A 20,180-nucleotide genomic window follows, 5' to 3' on the forward strand; every position below is an offset into this window, starting at 1 on the left:
AAGAAAATTGATGGAATGATCACTATAGTGGAGGGTGAAAGAAATATTGTTAGTGGCGTTATTGATGTCGGAGAAAAAAGAGTTCAATGATATGGCGTCACCTGTCCAAATGAGGAAAATATCGTCAATGTAACGTTTCCATAGTGTCACCTGACTATCAAAGAGGGGATGGGAATAGATGTGACTATGCTCGAAGTGGTCCATATAAATATTTGCATAGGGGGGCGCGACGTTAGATCCCATCGCAGTCCCCCTACACTGCAGGTAAAACTGGTCCTCAAAGAGAAAGAAATTCTGGGTTAGGACCACCTCGAGCATGTCAAGACAGAACTCCTTTTTTTGAGGAGGAAAAATCGGTGTGGATATCAAGGAACCTGTCAACCGCATGAATGCCTTCTTGGTGGTCGATGCTCGTATAAAGGCTCGAGACATCTAGGGTTGCCAGCAGACATTTGGCAGGGACACTCGGAATGGATCTAATGATAGACAAGAAGTGGTTAGTGTCCTTCAGATATGAGGGAATTTTGGAGATGTGTGGAGTAAATATTTTCTCAAGGGTAATTGAAATAGGTAATAATAATGAATCGGTGGATGCAACAATGGGACGACCGGGTGGGGAGGTCAAGTTTTTGTGAATCTTTGGTAACGTATAAAAGACGGGAGTGATGGGATGGTTGTTTATCAAGAAATCACTGAGTTTGTCGTCAATGACGGCATTCTGCTTGTACATTGTCACTTTCTCCTGTATAAGGGTGGAAATGTGAGATGTGGGATCACGGGATAGTGGATGGTAGGTATTGGAGTCACCAAGTTGCTGGCGGATCTCATTAATATAGAAGGTTCTGTCAAGGACCACAATATCCCCACCTTTGTCGGCTGGCTTGATGATGATGTTCTTATAATTTTTGAGTGAGGCCAAGGCTCTGCGTTCATCAGGGGTCATATTGTTTTTTAAATGAAAAGTGCCCTTACCGATGTCAGTGGTAATAGCATGGACGTCCCTAGAGACTAGACTAATGAATGTCTCAATGGGGTGGTAACAGCGAGGAGGTTGATAGCTACTAGGGATCCTGAGGTTGAGACCCGCGAGTTTGAACCCCATAGGGGATGAGGGTGTGATGGAGGCAACTAGAGGTCGGTCGGTATCAGAGATTTTGTTATAAAAATGTGCCTTCAGGCGGAGATTTCTGAAGAATCTGTTAAGGTCGTGTTCTAAATTAAAGGTGCTGAAGGCGGGGGTGGGGCAAAAGGAAAGACCCTTCTGTAAGACCTGGGTCTCAAGAGGGGAGAGGGTCTGACTGGAAATGTTGTAGACAATGTTGTCCCTACCTGGGAGCGGGTAGTGACTCGGTCTGAGCGTCCCCTGGTGTTTACGACCCCTCCTCGTCTGTTTTTTCCGGGGCGTCTCGGACCTAAAAAAGATTGAGAATCTGTGGAGAAGTGGTCGCTGTCGGACCCAGAAGAAAAACCGCCTCCACGGCGAGAGTTGCGGGATGGAGCGGACTAGTGCCATCGGTAGATACGATTCTTCAGATAGTCTTCCTGGTCCCGCAAGAATTTGTCGCGTTTGCGTATCTGTAACGTGTCCCTGTATTCAGAAAGCGTAGTATTGCACTTGTTCTTAAGTTCTTCAAAAGCCGTGGCATTCAGCGTCTGGGAAAGTTGTGTCTTTATGTTCTTGATATTCGTGTAAATGCTGATAAGTTCCCTCTGCAGGTAGTCAATTGTAAGGAGAATAATATCGAAGGAACATTTGTTGAGAATGCTCTCAAAAGACTTACAATACTCAGAATTATCTGAGAATAGCGTGGGCCGCAGAGAGACTCTAAGTCCCCTCGGCATTCTCTGGGTTTTATGATATTCAGCCAAAGTAGCTGCATGTAATTCAAGGGCTGTGTTCCTCTTAATTTCCCTCAAATAGTCACGGGTACGGATCTCATCTGAAGGAACAGTGAGGAACTGCGTCCTAGTGGTCACCTTGGACAGGATACTAGCGGCTTGTTCATCATTAAAGGAGAGAACAGGTGCCGACATGAGACTAGTGGGTACAGTGGGGGCACTGGAAAAAACAGTAGTACAAGAGTATATGAATTCCAGGCTCTACCACACACTGAAGGTGCTCTAGGGGTAAAGAATCATAAGTAGACAATAAAGTAAATCCCAGCACTCAAATGAAGAGAAGGAGGGATGTATATGCAAAAGTGAATTTATTAATTGACACACTGCAAAGGGAACCTAACCAGAGCAACAGCACCAACGTTTCGGCATAGAGCCTTTCTCAAGGTTGTTGCCTGAAAAGGTGTGAAAATAACAATAGTGAGTGCGGTATGTACAAGTTATACATAGAATATTTACATACATATTTACATACAAAATAGCACAGATCAGGATAGTGCAAATGGTACATACATTTAATGTATTTAATAGTCTCTAGGGACGTCCACGCTATTACCACCGACATCGGTAAGGGCACTTTTCATTTAAAAAACAATATGACCCCTGATGAACGCAGAGCCTTGGCCTCACTCAAAAATTATAAGAACATCATCATCAAGCCAGCCGACAAAGGTGGGGATATTGTGGTCCTTGACAGAACCTTCTATATTAATGAGATCCGCCAGCAACTTGGTGACTCCAATACCTACCATCCACTATCCCGTGATCCCACATCTCACATTTCCACCCTTATACAGGAGAAAGTGACAATGTACAAGCAGAATGCCGTCATTGACGACAAACTCAGTGATTTCTTGATAAACAACCATCCCATCACTCCCGTCTTTTATACGTTACCAAAGATTCACAAAAACTTGACCTCCCCACCCGGTCGTCCCATTGTTGCGTCCACCAATTCATTATTATCACCTATTTCAATTACCCGTGAGAAAACATTTACTCCACACATCTCCAAAATTCCCTCATATCTGAAGGACACTAACCACTTCTTGTCTATCATTAGATCCATTCCGAGTGTCCCTGCCAAATGTCTGCTGGCAACCCTAGATGTCTCGAGTCTTTATACGAGCATCGACCACCAAGAAGGCATTCATGCGGTTGACAGGTTCCTTAATATCCACACCGATTTTTCCTCCTCAAAAAAGGAGTTCTGTCTTGACATGCTCGAGGTGGTCCTAACCCAGAATTTCTTTCTCTTTGAGGACCAGTTTTACCTGCAGTGTAGGGGGACTGCGATGGGATCTAACGTCGCGCCCCCCTATGCAAATATTTATATGGACCACTTCGAGCATAGTCACATCTATTCCCATCCCCTCTTTGATAGTCAGGTGACACTATGGAAACGTTACATTGACGATATTTTCCTCATTTGGACAGGTGACGCCATATCATTGAACTCTTTTTTTCTCCGACATCAATAACGCCACTTACAATATTTCTTTCACCCTCCACTATAGTGACCATTCCATCAATTTTCTTGACACTTTGGTTATCATTAATCCTGATCATACCCTCTCGACAGACCTGTACACTAAGCCTACGGACAGAAATAGTCGTCTTCTACACTCAAGCTGCCACCCTCGACACATCAAAAGGTCCTTACCCCATTCCCAACACTGCCGTGTCGACCGGATCGTATCAGATCCCTCTGTTAGGGAGGCACGACATACTGATATGGATACTAAATTTTCAGCAAGGGGCTATCCGCCGTATGTTAGACCTTCGCCCCCCACTCCGGCTGCCAGCTCACGGAGCCGTAAGTGTATTCCCTTGGTGAGCACATACCACCCGTTCAGTCCTCTCATTAATGGTGTCATCTTTAAGCATTGGCCCCTACTCCATCAAGCCTATCCTTCGGTTCCAGAATTTATCTCCCGGCCCCTGATTTGCCATAAACGCCCCCAGAACCTTAGGGACTCTCTAGTCAGAGCCGACATTGGCCCCTCTAAGCCAATTGCCAAACAGACTTTCTTCTCAAGCCAACGCAAAGGTACTTTCCCCTGCTTACACTGTCTTCAGTGCTCTCATATTACCAAAGGCGAGTTTTTCACACATCCACGTACTGGGAAGAAGTTCCCGATCCCTGAATATTTTACTTGCGATTCAAATTATGACATTTATCTGATTAAATGCCCCTGCGGTCTCGGGTATGTTGGGGAGACCACCCAGCATATCCGTGACCGCATTAATAAGCACAAATCCACTATCCGCTGTAAATTGACTACCCTACCCATTCCAGCTCATTTTAGTGCCGCTGGCCACACCATTCCGCAGCTCAGATTTCAAGTGATTGAGCATGTTGACCAACCCCGCCACGGCGGAGATAGGATTAAAATACTCAGAGAACGCGAGGCGTTCTGGATCCATACCCTCCAAACCTTAGAGCCATTAGGGCTCAACAGGGAATATGAGGCCCCCCGTTGATTTATTTATCCACTGCACTTAACTGATTTGTTTTTTTTCCTATCTGACACTTACTATACATCAATGTATGTTTGTACGCTCACCTTGAGTTATTTTGACGTACAGTACGGCATTCCCTGCACTTATTGTCTTGCATATTTACATAGGTGCCTATTTGTGTCTGTATATACCCATGCATCCATTTTGTATGCTCACCTTGAGTTATTTTGACGTACAGTACGGCATTCCCTGCACTTATTGTCTTGCATATTTACATAGGTGCCTTTTTGTGTCTGTATATACCCATGCATCCATTTTTCTTATGTCTCCTTTTTCATCCACAGTACTAACTCCCTGTGTTTTGTTTCCCTTTCAGATCTCACACAACTGATCCACACTGTTTTCTTAAATCCTCCCAGTGGCACACCCCGCACACGCCCCTTAGCTGGTAACCCGGGATACAGCACTTCCCTGCCCTCACTGGCCGTTCCTGGTCATGTGACCATGCACGTCACAGACCTTGCATTCCTGGAAGTGCCCTCCCCCTTGTGTATTGCTGGCTTCCTTATAATGGTGCCGCTGGCCCTCTACACCACGCCACTGCAGCCGCTCCCCCTGCCACCCGCCTTTGTTCTGGACCTCCACTGCAGGTAGCGCTGCTGCCCGGCTCCTTTTGGCTTCTTCTCAGTCTATGTATTGGTCTGCTTCACCATGCTGCTTTTTCTTCCAGGCGTCCATTCACTCTCCATAGTGATCCTATCACATTTCTCACCCATGGTATGTAGCCTCTCTGTTGTTGTCGATTGTACTCCCTTGCTGTGTTCCTCCCCTCCCCCCTCCTTTCTCTTCTGTTTCTTCTCACTTCTATTTTTTACTCTACCTCTTTCTTTCTGTTGCTCTATCCTTTCTTTTCTTTCCTTCTTTCCTGCCTTTTTCCTCTGTCTTTCAGTTTCATTCCCTTTTTTTTTTTTTTTTTCTCTCTTACTTCCCCGTATCCTTCTCCCTCCCCCTTTCTCTCTCTCTCTCTCTCTTTCTCACCATCTTTTTTTCTTTTTTCTACTTCTCTTTCCTCTCGCCCTTTTCTCCTTCTTTCCCTCCCTCTCTTTTTTTCTCTCTCTTTTTCTCCCTTTTCTTTTCCTTCTCTCTCTTTCTTCCTCCCCCTCCTTCTTTTTCTCTTGTTCTTTCTCCATCTTTTTCCTTCCTGCTCCTTGCTTTTCTTTTCCTTCCCTCTCTTTCTTTCTCCCTCTCTCTCTTCCTCTCTCTCTCTCTCTTCTTCTTTTTCTTCTCTCTTTTCCCTTTTTTCTCTCTTTTTTTTCTCTCTCTCTCTTTTTTCTCTCTCCTCCTTCCTCCTTTCTGCTTCCCACCATGCTCTACTGATATGGATACTATCCTTGGCTGTTCCACTATTTTTGCCAGTTGATCTAATCTGTCTCCCTGGGTACGCTTCATGTTATTATATTCATATTTGTACTAATTTACTCTCTTTTCATGTAATAGCACACTCTGCAAATCGTATGGAACCTCACCTCTATTTGAAAATCCGGTAGTCCTTTGAGACCCATGTTTCCTTGCTCTGAACAGTGATGTATGTTCCATTTGCACTATACTGATCTGTGCTATTTTGTATGTAAATATGTATGTAAATATTCTATGTATCACTTGTACATACCGCACTCACTATTGTTATTTTCACACCTTTTCAGGCAACAACCTTGAGAAAGGCTCTATGCCGAAACATTGGTGCTGTTGCTCTGGTTAGGTTCCCTTTGCAGTGTGTCAATTAATAAATTCACTTTTGCATATACATCCCTTCTTCTCTTCATTTGAGTGCTGGGGTTTACTTTATTGTCTACTTATGATTCTTTACCCCTAGAGCACCTTCAGTGTGTGGTAGAGCCTGGAATTCATATACTCTTGTACCCACAGACGGTGGCATACTCCTGGGTTCAAGAACACCGTCGTCGGCTACAGACTATCCATCAGCTAGTGCAGAATCGGCTGCAGGAGTTAGAACATTGTCACGTCACTCCTCAAAAGGGGACAGCTCTGCAGCCTAGAGAACGAGTTCTGGTGAGGGAAAAGCGCCCACACAACAAATTGGAGTGCCGGTGGGAGAAAAGACCATACAGGGTAAGGCGGCGACTTGGCTGAAAGGGTCCCGTCTACGAGGTCCGGCTGGAAACAGACGAAGGGGCCCCCACTCGCACGCTCTATCGGAATATTCTGTGTCCTTGTTTGACTCGAGATCCTGAACAAGTTCCATTGGCCCCAGTGCCTCCACCAGCCGTACCAGTGGTTAATGTTGATGTTGAAGACGAGGCAAACATCCAATTTCCCCCAGGGGACCATGAAACAGGGCTGGTACCTGAAATTATCAATGTGTCGGGAGTGGCACAGACTCCCGTTCCTCCCACAGTAGCTGACACCATGACCACTGCTTAATTGAGACGCGGCTCCTGGATACCCGCTGTTTACCTTGGAAACCAGCGTGTATGCCGGTTTCCAAGGTAAACAGCGGGTATCCAAGAGCCGCGGATCCTGGATACCTGATGTTTACATTAGAAACCAGCATCCAGCGTCACTGATCGCTGGTCTCTCGCTGCCACACGCAGCGAAGCGTGCTTGCCAGCGGGAGACCATTGATCAAAAAATGGCCCAGGCCGATCGAGCACGATCAGCGATACCCCGGTCACTGATCCCCGACACACACAGCAATCTCGCTGGAGAGATCGCTGATGCGTCACAAATCAGCGATCTCGCTAGCGAGATCGCTGTGTGCGACGGGGCCTTAACTGTTTGCAGGGGTGATCTCATGTGGTGAGGGGTCAGTAACTGATTGCAGGGGTGATCTCATGTGGTGAGGGCTCAATAACTGATTGCAGGGGTAATCTCATGTGTTGAGGCTCAGTAACTGATTGCAGGGGTAATCTCATGTGGTAAGAGGTCAGTAACTGACTGCAGGGAATTATCTAATGTGGTTAGGGCTCAGTAACTGATTGCAGGGAATGATCTCATGTGGTGAAGGCTCAGTAACTGATTGCAAGGGTAATCTTGTAGGGGATCTGCATCCTTGTGCATACCTGCTGGATACAATTGGGTACAATGTGGATATGTGGTTAATGTTTATACTGTGTAAAGTATATGTCTTTAAGTGGTAATATTCCATGTAATGCTTCTGTATGTTTACCTGATTGTGGTGAGGACTAAGATAGGAACATTTAGTGATTGAGTTAGGGTTATGTAAGACTTAGGACAGTTGAGGGCACTGTAGAGTCAGATTTAGATGTTAGATTCAGATTGAGATAAGATAAGGTAAGATAGAAATAGTTAACTAATTAACCCAATAGGAAGCTGGTCGGAGGAGCTAGGGAAGGGTTAGGAAAAATTCCCTCTTAGTTAGAGAGTGTGTGTAAGAGTAGTAGTGAGAGACAGACAGAAGAAGAACTGGAAAGAGGAGTTCTGAAGATGATAGACCTAGGAGCACGTGTGGATCTGGGTCACCCTCCCAGGGCTGTGGGGTATCAGCGGGATGTGTCACAGCAGCGGTGACCCGGACCGTGGCCCTGGGCGCCCAAGTAATAGGAAGATGTGAATGGTGGAATTTAGTTAGATGAATAGTTCGTGACGCCACCTGTGGTGCTCGGCAAGGGAGGTGTTAAGCCGACGCTGCAGACAGATCCTCCGGGACAGATGGTGTGGTGCAGCAATGATGTTATAGCCCTCCACAGGCAGGGCTGATGTCCCAGGGCAGTGTAGATGTGGATACACTTAGATGGTGTAGTGTTTGGCACAGGAGATGTAGCAGTGCCAGGCGGACGGACGCAAGAAGGAATGGAGGACACCAGGGCATGTAGTTCCAAAGCTTTACTCACAGTCTGTAGTGCCCGCTTCTGTGCTGTGTCCTCCGGGTCAGGGACTCAGTCAACCTCCAGGCAAGATGGAATGCTTCCTTCCAACACTCCACCAACTTATGTGCCTTTTCTGAATGTCTCCTCTATATCGCCTTTAAGTGTGAAGATCTCCTAGTACTGAGTTACACTGGAGTTCCTCCTAACCGATGTTCCCAAGAACTCTACTTGTACGGCAGACAGCTGTAGCCTGCTTCGGGGACTTTCTACTCCTGAGTCCCGGCTCTCTATCCGCGTTTCTGTTGTGCCCCCAAGTATTAGATGTGAGTAGTGCATTTACAGCCCACTACTCCACTGGTGTCTGCTGCAGAACCATTAGTATCCATACAACCTCGGGGACCGGGCCCAGGCCTTGCACTTAGGACTACTAGGCAGGGTTCTTCCTCTAACCCACCTCCTCTGTGTTCCATTTTACTCCTACGTTCCGTACTTGTCTTTTCCCTTCTATGGAAGCCCAGGCTTCGGTTCAATGTCCTTCTCCTTCTTTCCTTTCCCGTGCCAGCTGGTTCAGATCACTGAGGCAGCTGCAGCACTCCTTCCTCCATCCCTCTTCCAGGGATCCCCATTCCTCTCCGAGTGGCCTCCTCTGTCAGACTCAACCTCTGAACTCAACTGAACCTCAATCCTGGAACTGTCCCGCTCTTTTATATGTATTCTCAACTCCACCCACCTCCTAGCACGTTTAGTGTCCCAAGCAGGGAACCACCAAAGGTGCTCTGCTTCTCCACCACATACCCCCCCCGTTAAACACAGCACGTCTGCGGGCTGCAAGGTAAACAAAGTTGACAGCACAGGAACATACAAATTTTTGCAATGCTGAATAAACATTTCTTATACTAAACTTCCCAATGTGAGAGGCACTCATTCTTGAACGTTGCAAACAATTCTTAATTAACTATCTAAAATCTTAAGTCAAAAAGTGCAATTTTCCATACAATACTTAATTCAAGTGCTATTGTTTGTTACTCGCTATCAATTCAGAATTCTTCATCAACACATTTCTTTTCTCTCTTTAGTGCACATTTTCTACTTTCTTTCAACTCTGAGTGACAACCGTGGTGCCTGGTTCATTATCTACATTTTCAATTCTTTATTATTCTCTATCCAAATCTCTTATCTCTTTATTTTAACATTCTATATATAAAAGCCATTTACTCTCATAAGACACATCATTATCAAATACTTCACATTAAACTTTTCAATAATTGTTGTAAGTGTTGGACACAGCTCCCAGCCGAGATCCCTTGCAGTGTCCTTTGATTGGAGTCATGCTCCAAATGAGGTAGACGTTATCTTTGCAAAGTGTCTATGTAAAACCAAAAGAGGGCACCTAAAGAGGTGCAACTATTTACGAGCAAAAGTTTTTGGATCACTCCAAGTTCATGATTGCTCAGTTCAATAGAAAGGCTGCCAACAAAACAGGGCAACACTGGAAAAACAAAACTAAAACATGATGGAAAAACAAAGCACAACTGTGCAAATACCCTCCTGGGTAATGAGAGTTAGTTGTAGGTTACTAGTGCTGGTCCCCTCCTGGGGTTACGGAAGCTGCTGATTGGGAACTGCTACCAGATGTGATAAACGCATTGGCAGTCCTCAGGTACTCTTCCTCCAGTGGGGTGAAGCTTGCGGCTTTCTGTACCTTTGGCACACCTTGGCACATGGGGCAGTAGGTGGTTTCTGCCTGCAGGTCTGGATGAGGTCCTCTGGGACTCGACTGATGTTCATCGCGTACCAGCCTCTCAGACCTTCGTGTCTGGTAAACGTTACGTGATCTCCCAGGCTCAGGTTCCTGGCAGGGTGCCCTTTTCTCAAATGCGGTTCTACGTCTCTCCGGTTGAAAAACAGATCGGAGATTCGGCTGGGGTCATGAATAAATCCGAACCCCCTTTCATGGTTCACTTTCAGGACGTGGCTCCAACCTGCTGCATCTCAGGGACCATAATGACCGGCACGGACTCGCTCCTTCTGGTCCAGATCTGGGCCTAGTACCACTTGCTGGCGCTGCTCCCTCTCCCGGTGTTCATCTGCCAGTTGCCGGATGGTAGCTTGACAACTAGCCCAGTTTTCATCATCCTCCAGCTCCTCCCGGGACCGATCCAGGCTGGTTTGGTACCGTGGCGCCACCTCCAGGGGTTCCGGTGTTCCCCCCGGGGACTGGTATCCCGGTCCCAGACCAGATCTAGCACGACCTGGCCAGCCGCTGTGACCGTGGTGTACCCCAGGGCCTTCCCAGGTGTCGGGGCATCGGACGTACCTGGGGCCTCCTGGCAGCGTGGTCTCTGCTCCGGTGCCAGTGAAAATGGGCCGGTGGCAGTGGGAGGTGGCTCCGGGTCCGCGGAAGCCTCTGGTGGGACCTGCGCAGGCCGCTTCAGGTCCAAGAGTGAGCTCCTTTTCCTCCGCTTCAGCTCCCGGAGCCTCATATAATTCTTCCTGTGGCGGCAGCAAGGGACTTCGGATGCTGCCGGTGGTGTGATGGTGGCGGCAGGCTCCACGGAATCTGCCTGGGGAAGCTCCGGTGAAGCAGCGGCGGTTACCGCCGGTGTAGGCCCCTCCTGGGCATGCTGCCAGTTCAGCCTCCACAAGGCCTCCTGCCTCAGTTGCAAGCTGCGCGTCAGCTGGGCAATTTCTTCCTCCAGCTGCCGGCGATTCATCTCCGATACTGGGTTGGAGCCTTCAGCCATGGCGCTGGGGAGATCCACTTCCCCGCGCTCCGCAGGCCTCCTTCCCTCTTCTTTCAAGATGGCGTTCTGGCATTCTTCTTCCTCCTCTCTCGGCCCCTTTCCCGCCACTGGCTTCTGCCCCTCCTTCTTGGGGCGGCGTCTTCTTCCAGCGCCTCCATACCAAGCCAGTATACGAACCCCTCGAGGGGTGGGCCATGTTGCTGTCACATAGTAATTCAGGCAGGGGAGGCCCAAAACTGTTCGTGGTCTTTTCCTAGGACCTCCCACCTCATCACGCCCTTCTTCTCCACGCCAACGGCCATTTTTAATGTTCATTTCACAGTCTATTAAATTGGGTCTTCTGCATATTCTCAAAAGCTTTAAGTCCAACAATCTTAGGCACACAGAACCCGATGGCATCGGGTCTCATCATCCTGTTCGTGACGCCAAGTTGGGTCGCCCTCCCAGGGCTTTGGGGTACTCAGTACCATGGCGGTATCAGCGGGATGTGTCACAGCAGTGGTGACCCGGACCGTGGCCCTGGGCGCCCAAGTAGTAGGAAGATGTGAATGGTGGAATTTAGTTAGATGAATAGTTCGTGATGCCACATGTGGTGCTCGGCAAGGGAGGTGTTAAGCCAACGCTGCAGACAGATCCTCCGGGACATATGGTGTGGTGCAACAATGATGTTATAGCCCTCCACAGGCAGGGCTGTTGTCCCAGGGCAGTGTAGATGTGGATACACTTACATGGTGTAGTGTTTGGTGCAGGGGATGTAGCAGTGCCAGGCGGACGGACGCAGGAAGGAATGGAGGACACCAGGGCATGTAGTTCCCAAGCTTTACTCACAGTCTGTAGTGCCCGCTTCTGTGCCGTGTCCTCCGGGTCAGGGACTCAGTCAACCTCCAGGCAAGATGGAATGCTCCCTTCCAACACTCCGCCAACTTATGTGCCTTTTCTGAACATCTCCTCTATAGCGCCTTTCAGTGTGAAGATCTCCTAGTACTGAGTTACACTGGAGTTCCTCCTAACCGATGTTCCCAAGAACTCTACTTGTACGGCAGACAGCTGTAGCCTGCTTCGGGGACTCTCTACTCCTGAGTCCCGGCTCTCTATCTGTGTTGCTGTTGTGCCCCCAAGTCTTAGATGGGAGTAGTGCATTTACAGCCCACTACTCCACCAGTGTCTGCTGCAGAACCATTAGTGTCCATACAACCTCAGGGACTGGGCCCCGGCCTTGCACTTAGGACTACTAGGCAGGGTTCTTCTCTAACCCACCTCCTCTGTGTTCCATTTTACTCCTACATTCCGTACTTGTCTTTTCCCTTCTATGGAAGCCCAGGCTTCGGTTCAATGTCCTTCTCCTTCTTTCCTTTCCCGTGCCAGCTGGCTCAGATCACTGAGGCAGCTGCAGCACTCCATCCTCCATCCCTCTTCCAGGGATCCCCACTCCTCTCCGAGTGGCCTCCTCTGTCAAACTCAACCTCTGAATTCAACTGAACCTCAATCCTGGAACCGTCCCGCTCTTTTATATGTATTCTCAACTCCACCCACCTCCCAGCACGTTTAGTGTCCCAAGCAGGGAACCACCAAAGGTGCTCCGCTTCTCTCTAAGCAAGGAACCGCAATGTGGTTTTGCTGAACTACTCTATTGTGTGGGGTGCGAGTGTTGGAGCGTGGTCAGGAGCCTCCAACTGTGCAGTGGTATCCTGCGATTTCGCCCAAGATGGGGAAAGTGGACTGAGAGCACCAGAAATCAGCCAGCTTGATTACCCAGGGAACTGCGGGACTGGATAACATTATGCCGGAGTCTAAGTTGACAGAAAGGACCAGGGAAAGCTCAGGAGAAGGAATTTCCATGTCTTATGAAGATTGTTGGACTGTAACTATTATGAAGATGCACGAGTTAAATAAAGTTTTATTGAAAATGAACAAGGACTTTGATAACAATTGTGTGTGCCTGTGATGGATTGGAGCCCTGTATGTTGTGGAGGATTCTGACCCACAGGTGGGTGAACTGCATGACACACACACACACAGTACACTACAAAATGGACATTTTATTTATGTAGCGGAGCATCAGGGTATGATGGAGCAGCAGCAGCCCTGGCCCCTGTTACAATCTGATGTGGTGAGGGGTCAGTAATTGATTGCAGGGGTGATCTCATGTGATGAGGGCTCAGTAACTGATTGCAGTGGTGATCTCATGTGATGAGGGCTCAGTAACTGATTGCAGAGGTGATCTCATGTGGTGAGAGCTCAGTAATTGATAGCAGGGAATGATCTTTTGTGGTGAATGCTCAGTCACTGATTGCAGGGGTAATCTCACGTGGAGTGGGCTCAGTAACTGACTAATGGATAAACATAAACTATTTTTCATGAATTTCTTCTTTTAAAATAATAAATTAACCGTGCACTCTCTGTCTTTCAGCTCTTCTACCTCTCTCTGCTTCGCCTTACTGCTGGTGATATATTTCCCAATCCTGTTCCTCCTCAGCTAAAATATTTCTCCTTCCTATCGCTGTTTAGCTACTTGAAATCCCCCAACCTCCCTACAATAAAAGCCATTTGATTGACCCCCACTCCACAACTATACTATAGAACTGTACTATAGAACAATCACTCTGTAATAATCTCCATGTTCTTCACAGTCTCTTTACTTCTCACGATCTCTCCCTCTCGGGTCTAACAATATTAAGATGCTTGGAATAGTTGTTACCAGCGAGCTGTGAGCACAACTCCCATCTGTGGATGTTGGACACTCAGACCATCCTCAAGGATTCGGTTTCTAACCATTTGTGCAAACACATGCACATTTGTAAAACACAAGCCGCGGAGACACCATCACGTGTTTCTCAACGCAAGCAATGACTAGCCAGGTCTTTCCCCGGGAAGGAACAACCACGGGAAGGGCAGTCTCCAATGAAGGAAACCACCTATGCCAAAACATGGTATCCATCCACAGACAGCTGTTTCGGGGTATTGCCCCTCATCAGTGTGGAGTAGGAAACTGGCTAGTAGGAGCAATGCCTAGTAAAAGACTGTGAAAAATGAGGATGTATGAACTCATGGAGATCAACATCCAACACTGCGGAGACACCATCACATGTTTCTCAACGCAGTGATTCTAGAGCAATGCTCCCATCCCTTATGGGAAATATGCAAAAACATGCAAAACACAAGCCGCGGAGACACCATCACATGTTTCTCAACGCAAGCAATGACTAGCCAGGTCTTTCCCCGGGAAGGAACAACCACGGGAAGGGCAGTCTCCAATGACGGAAACCACCTATGCCAAAACAAGGTATCCATCCACAGGCAGCTGTTTCGGGGTATTGCCCCTCATCAGTGTGGAGTAGGAAACTGGCTAGTGGGAGCAATGCCTAGTGAAAGACTGTTGGTGTCTCCGCAGTGTTGGATGTTGATCTCCATGAGTTCATACATCCTCATTTTTCACATGCACATTTGTGGCCTGCTGGAGGTTATTTTGCAGGGCTCTGGCAGTGCTCCTCCTGTTCCTCCTTGCACAAAGGCTGTGGTAGCGGGCCTGCTGCTGGGTTGTTGCCCTCCTATGGCCCCCTCCACATCTCCTGGTGTACTAGCCTGTCTCCTGGTAGCACCTCCAGCCTCTGGACACTACACTGACAGACACGGCAAACCTTCTTGCCAGAGCTTGCATTGATGTGCCATCCTGGATGAGCTGCACTACCTGAGCCACTTGTGTCGGTTGTAGAGTCCATCTCATGCTACCACAAGTGTGAAAGCACAACCAACATTCAAAAGTGACCAAAATATCAGCCAGAAAGCATTGGTACTGAGATGTGGTCTGTGGTCCCCATATGCAGAACCACTCCTTTATTGAAGGTGTCTTCATAATTGCCAATAATTTCCATCTGTTGTCTATTCCATTTGCACAGCAGCATGTGAAATTGATTGTCAAATAGTGTTGCTTCCTAAGTGGACAGTTTGATTTCACAGAAGTTTGATTTACTTGGAGTTTTATTCTGTTATTTAAGTGTTCCCTTTATTTTTTTGAGCAGTGTATCACTGTAATGTAAGCTCAGATGCTCTGTAGATGGCACATGATGGTTAATTCAGTGAATGGTGGTAGCGCTTTCAGTGGGATATCAGCTGTAGACAATAACATATGGCACACCACACAGAGCCGTGGGCTACTCGTTATCGGGCCGGTCTTTCAGTGAATATCGCAACAGCAATGACCCGGTCCGTGGCCCTGGGCATCCATTAAAATAAATGAGGAGGAAAAGTTTATAGGGCATTAATTTGTGATGCCACCCATGGTGTTCAGCAATAAGGGGATGGCTGACGTTGCCTAAGGAGACTGCTGGGGCTGTTGGTGATGCAGCAGAGTTCTAACAGCTCTCCACGGGTAGAGCTAGGCCCCAGGGCAGTTATAGTTCTTATAAAGGATAGTGACGTTGGGGTGCAGAACTGAGGGAATAATGAATAACTGCAGACACATGAACTGTAGTTTCCTTTACCTTTACTTGATGGTATGGGATGCAGACTGGAGCACTACTAACAGATGGAAATGGAGTTCCAGACACCCTCTAAGCAATTTAGGGTCCCCTAAGCCAGATAGAGTTGGAGGCCTCATTGCTGTGCTGTCCTCTGAGGTCCTTGCTGCTTAAAGCTATGCTCAAGCCTCTGTTCCTTATTGTCTTAGTCCTTGCCCGTATGGCAGGCAGCTTGAGCCTATTGCAGGTGTCGCTCCATAGTGGGGGCTCCAGGCTCTGATATGCTGCTGTGCCCCGAGTGTTTGATGGGCCAGGGGACCTGCAGTTCCCTGCCCTCTGGATTTAGCTGCTGGGACTGTTGTACCAGTGCAGCCACGGACTCCAGCGTCCGGTTTTAGCACTCTATTCTGGGGGGAGCTTGGTCACAGCTCCACTCCCCAGCTGTTCCTAGACTTCTCTCTTCCTCTATAACTCTTCTATGACTCAGACTACAACTCTAGTCTGGGGACAAGCTCCTCACTCTTCCAGTCCCCACCACTGTCTGCTTAACCCCACCTCCAGGCCAGAACTAATAGGGAAGCTCCCCTAAAACTGGGTTTTGAGCTCCCCCTTCTGGTCTGGAGTCAGGAAAAGTGTTGAATGCTGATGTTACCTGACCAGGGAACTCCTCCTTGCTTCCAGGCATGACATCACTTCCTGTGAGGGAGGCAATGCCACTGTGGCAACCGGACTCCTGGGGTGCCACACATACATGAGGAGCAGCTGCAGAGGCTTAACTCTGGACATGGAGAGAGTGAGTTCTGCCAGGATGGCTTATTTAAAACAACCTGTGTCTGTGAACAGAATTACCTGAAAACACTTATAAGTCTTTTAGTTAAAAAATACAGTGACATAATTATTGTAAACATTGCCACTCTAGCTGCACTCTAAGGCTGCATTAGGATGTCCATTTTTTAATGTGATAAAAAACTCCATCAGTTTTTTTTGTGCAGTGTAGCACCTCTGTTTCTCATATACAAAACAACAAAGGTCCATGTTTCATCTACCTATCTACCTTTTAGATACACTGCAATGGGATGACCAATAATATTTTCCTGGTGTGTTATCCATTCTTACTGAAAAATTCACTTAAATGATCGAGTTCAATCTGCAAATTGAAGCAAAAATAGACATGTGCACAAACCCAAAGACTATACATACAATGGGTACAGAAAGTATTCAGACCCCTCTTGAATTTTTCACTCTTTGTTTCATTGCAGCCATTTAGAAAATGCAAAAAAGTTCTTTTTTTTCCTCATTACTGTACACTCTGCACCCCATCTTGACTGAAAAAATCAGAAATGTCGAAATTTTTGCAAATTTATTAAAAAAGGAAAACTGAAATAGCACATGGTCATAAGTATTCAGACAGTTTGCTCAGACACTCATATTTAAGTCACATGCTGTCCATTTCCTTGTGATCCGCCTTGAGATGGTTCTACTCCTTCATTGGAGCACAGCTGTGTTTAATTAAACTGATAGGACTTGATTTGCAAAAGACACCTGTCTATATAAGACCTCACAGCTCACAGTGCATGTCATACCAAATGAGAATCATGAGGTCAAAGGAACTGGCCAAGGAGCTCAGAGACAGAATTGTGGCAAGGCACACATCTGGTCAAGGTTACAAAAGAATTTCTGCAGTACTCAAGGTTCCTAAGAGCACAGTAGCCTCCATGATCCTTAAATGGAAGAAGCTTTGGACCACCATAAAGCCCCCGTTACACATAATGATGTCCCAGCGATCCCACCAACGATCCAACATGATGGGATCGCTGGGACATCGTTAGGCTGATCGCTGGTGAGCTGTCACAAGACAGCCCCTCCAGCGATCAGGACCAGCGAAGCTGGACACTGGTTTCTAATGTAAAGAGTGAAAAATTTAAAGGGGTCTGAATACTTACCATTCCCACTGTTTGTACAGCTCAAAAAAATAAAGGGAACACTAGAATACCACATCCTAGATATCACTGAATGAAATATTCCAGCTGTAAATCTTTATTCATTACACAGTGGAATGTGTTGAGAGCAATAACACATAAAAGTTATCAAAGTAAATCGAAATTATTATCACAGGGAGGCCTGCCTTTGACTCAAGACAAGCAAATGATGCTCAGTAGTGTGTGGCATTCACCTGCCTGTATAACCTCCCTACAATGCCTGGGCATGGTCCTGATGAGGCGACGAATGTTCTCTTGAGGGATCTATTCCCAGACCTGGATTAAAGCATTAGTCAACTCCTGGACAGTCTGTGGTGCAATGTGGCATTGGTGGATAGAATGAGACATGATGTCCCAAATGTGCTCAATTGGATTCAGGTCAAATAAATGGGCAGGCCAGTCCATAGCATCAATGCCTTCATCATGCAGGAACTGCTGACACACTTCAGGCACTTGAGGCCTAGCATTGTCATTCATCTGATCAAAGTCATTTTATGTTTGTGTGTGTGTAGCCCATTCACTATCTCCATCTAACCCCCACCCCCTGAAGATGGCTGGACCATCATTGTAAATACATCATTGTAAATACAAACCTGTGCTTTGTATCTCCCCCACCTCATTGTAGATTGTAAGCTCTCACAAGCAGGGTCGTCTTATTTCGCTTTAATTATTGTATTGTTAACGTTGTTACTTATGACTGTTGTGTTTGAAACTGTTCAACTGTAAAGCGCTGCAAAATATGTTGGGCTATATAAATAAAGATTATTATTAAATTTGTATTATTATCTGATGTTATCCTGAGTCTAAGAACACTGAGCTGTTCGCCCTGCACTCTCTACCTCCCCTTCCTGATTCATTTTATTTATATGCCCCTTCTGCCCCAGTTCATTTTGTCACGTCTTTTCTCTCTCCCACCTCTACCTTCTATTCATTATCAACTGCTCTTCCCCACATTCAATACATCATTTACTCTCCCCACCCTCAATTTATCACTATTTGCTGCCCCACCCTCAATTCATCATTTACTGTCCCCAATCCACCAGTCTCAAAACATCATCATTTACTCCCCCCACCCTCAAAATTCATCATTATTTTCTCTCCCCACCTCCACCTTCAATTCCTCATTTGCTATCCCCACCTCCCATCTTCAATTTAATTGCTGTCCGCTGTCCTCCACCCTCAATTTATCATTTGCTCTCCTCACTTTCAATTCAATTGCTGTCCTCTGTCCCCCACCCTCAATTCATAATTTACAGTCCTCCGTCCCTCACCCTCAATTTATCATTTGTAGTCCTCCATCCCTCACCCTCAATTCATCATATGTTGCTCCCCGTCACCCACCCTCAATTCATCATTTGCAGGAATGCTCGGTCAAGCCGATATTTCCAGTGTATGGAGATAAGAAGAGATAGTTTTCCTTCGTCTAGATGCCTTATGCAGCAAGAGACACTGATATCCATGTCCCTTATTCATTAGGGTCGATGCTTGTGTACTAATTATGCTGTATCGACCCCTCCATTGCGGTGATGGTTTCCCCGTCTCCCCCATCACTTCATCACTTGCAATCCCCCTTACTTCATCATTTGCAGCCCCCTCCCCTTCACTTCATCATTTTCAGTCCCCTTCCCCCACTCTCTTTATCATTTGAAGTCCCTCTACCCTCACTTTATCCTTTGCAGTCGGCTCCCCTCACTTCATCATTTGCAGATCATTTGCAGCCCCCCTTCCCCCTCACTTTATCATTTGCAGTCCCCTTACCCTCCTCACTTCATCATTTGCAGTCCCCCTCACACCCTCACTTCATAATTTGCAGTCCCTCTCCACCTCCCCCTCACCAATTTAGTAATTTTATTAAAAAAAAATTTTTTTCTTACTTACCTCACTGATGTTCCACTGCATGCGCAGCTCTGATTCTTGTGGCCTTGTAAACGCTGGCGCGTACGCAATGATGTCATTGCATTCATGCCATCACCTGACCAAAAGTCCAGAGAAGGAAGAGGAGGCTGGAGCTGAGCAGGTTAGATGGTCCTGGAGATTTGGAAAAAGCTCCCAGCACCGAAGTTTGCGCCACAGCGCACAGCACACAGCACTTTATTGTACAATGGGGTCCGGTGAGTTCAAGCACAAGAGGAGGGGTCTAGGCCCCCCTCCTTAGTGCTGCTCACCAGACCCCATACAGCAGTAAGGGAAGTAATGCCCTGATGGCAGCCCTGGTCACACCTGAACTCATATCAGCCTACTGATACAGTTACTGATGCAATCTCCTGAAATGTGTAAAAAGATGGCAAGCATTTTTTACATATGAATCAAATTGCAAATTGTCTGAATTTGTTGGGACATGCAAATTTAATAAAATATATTCAATTTGCATCCAATAAAATCCATTTAATCATCTCTAAATGCAATCTATTAGTTATGTAAAAATGTCATGGGACGCCCTCACACCCAGGGCTGTGGGGTACTCGGTACCGGGCCGGTCTCTCTCAGAGGGAAAGGTGACAGAAGCGGTGACCTGGTCTGTGGCCCTGGGTGCCCAAGTAAAAGGGAATAAAGTTTATGAGTGAATGATTCGTGACGCCACCTGTGGTGTTCGGCAATGAATGATGTTAAGCCGACGCTGCAGACAGATCCTCTGGGACAGATGGTGTGGTGCAGCAAGGATGTTATAGCCCTCCACAGGCAGGGCTGTAGTCCCAGGGCAGAGTAGGTGAGGTGAAACTTAGATGGTGTAGTGTCAGGCGCAGGGGATGTAGCAGTGCCGGGCAGGTTGACGCAGGAATAAGTGGAGGACAC

Source organism: Dendrobates tinctorius, unplaced genomic scaffold (genome assembly GCF_039654945.1).
Source record: "Dendrobates tinctorius isolate UK_male_01 unplaced genomic scaffold, ASM3965494v1 ptg000024l, whole genome shotgun sequence".
In the NCBI taxonomy this organism is placed as follows: Eukaryota; Metazoa; Chordata; class Amphibia; order Anura; family Dendrobatidae; genus Dendrobates; species Dendrobates tinctorius.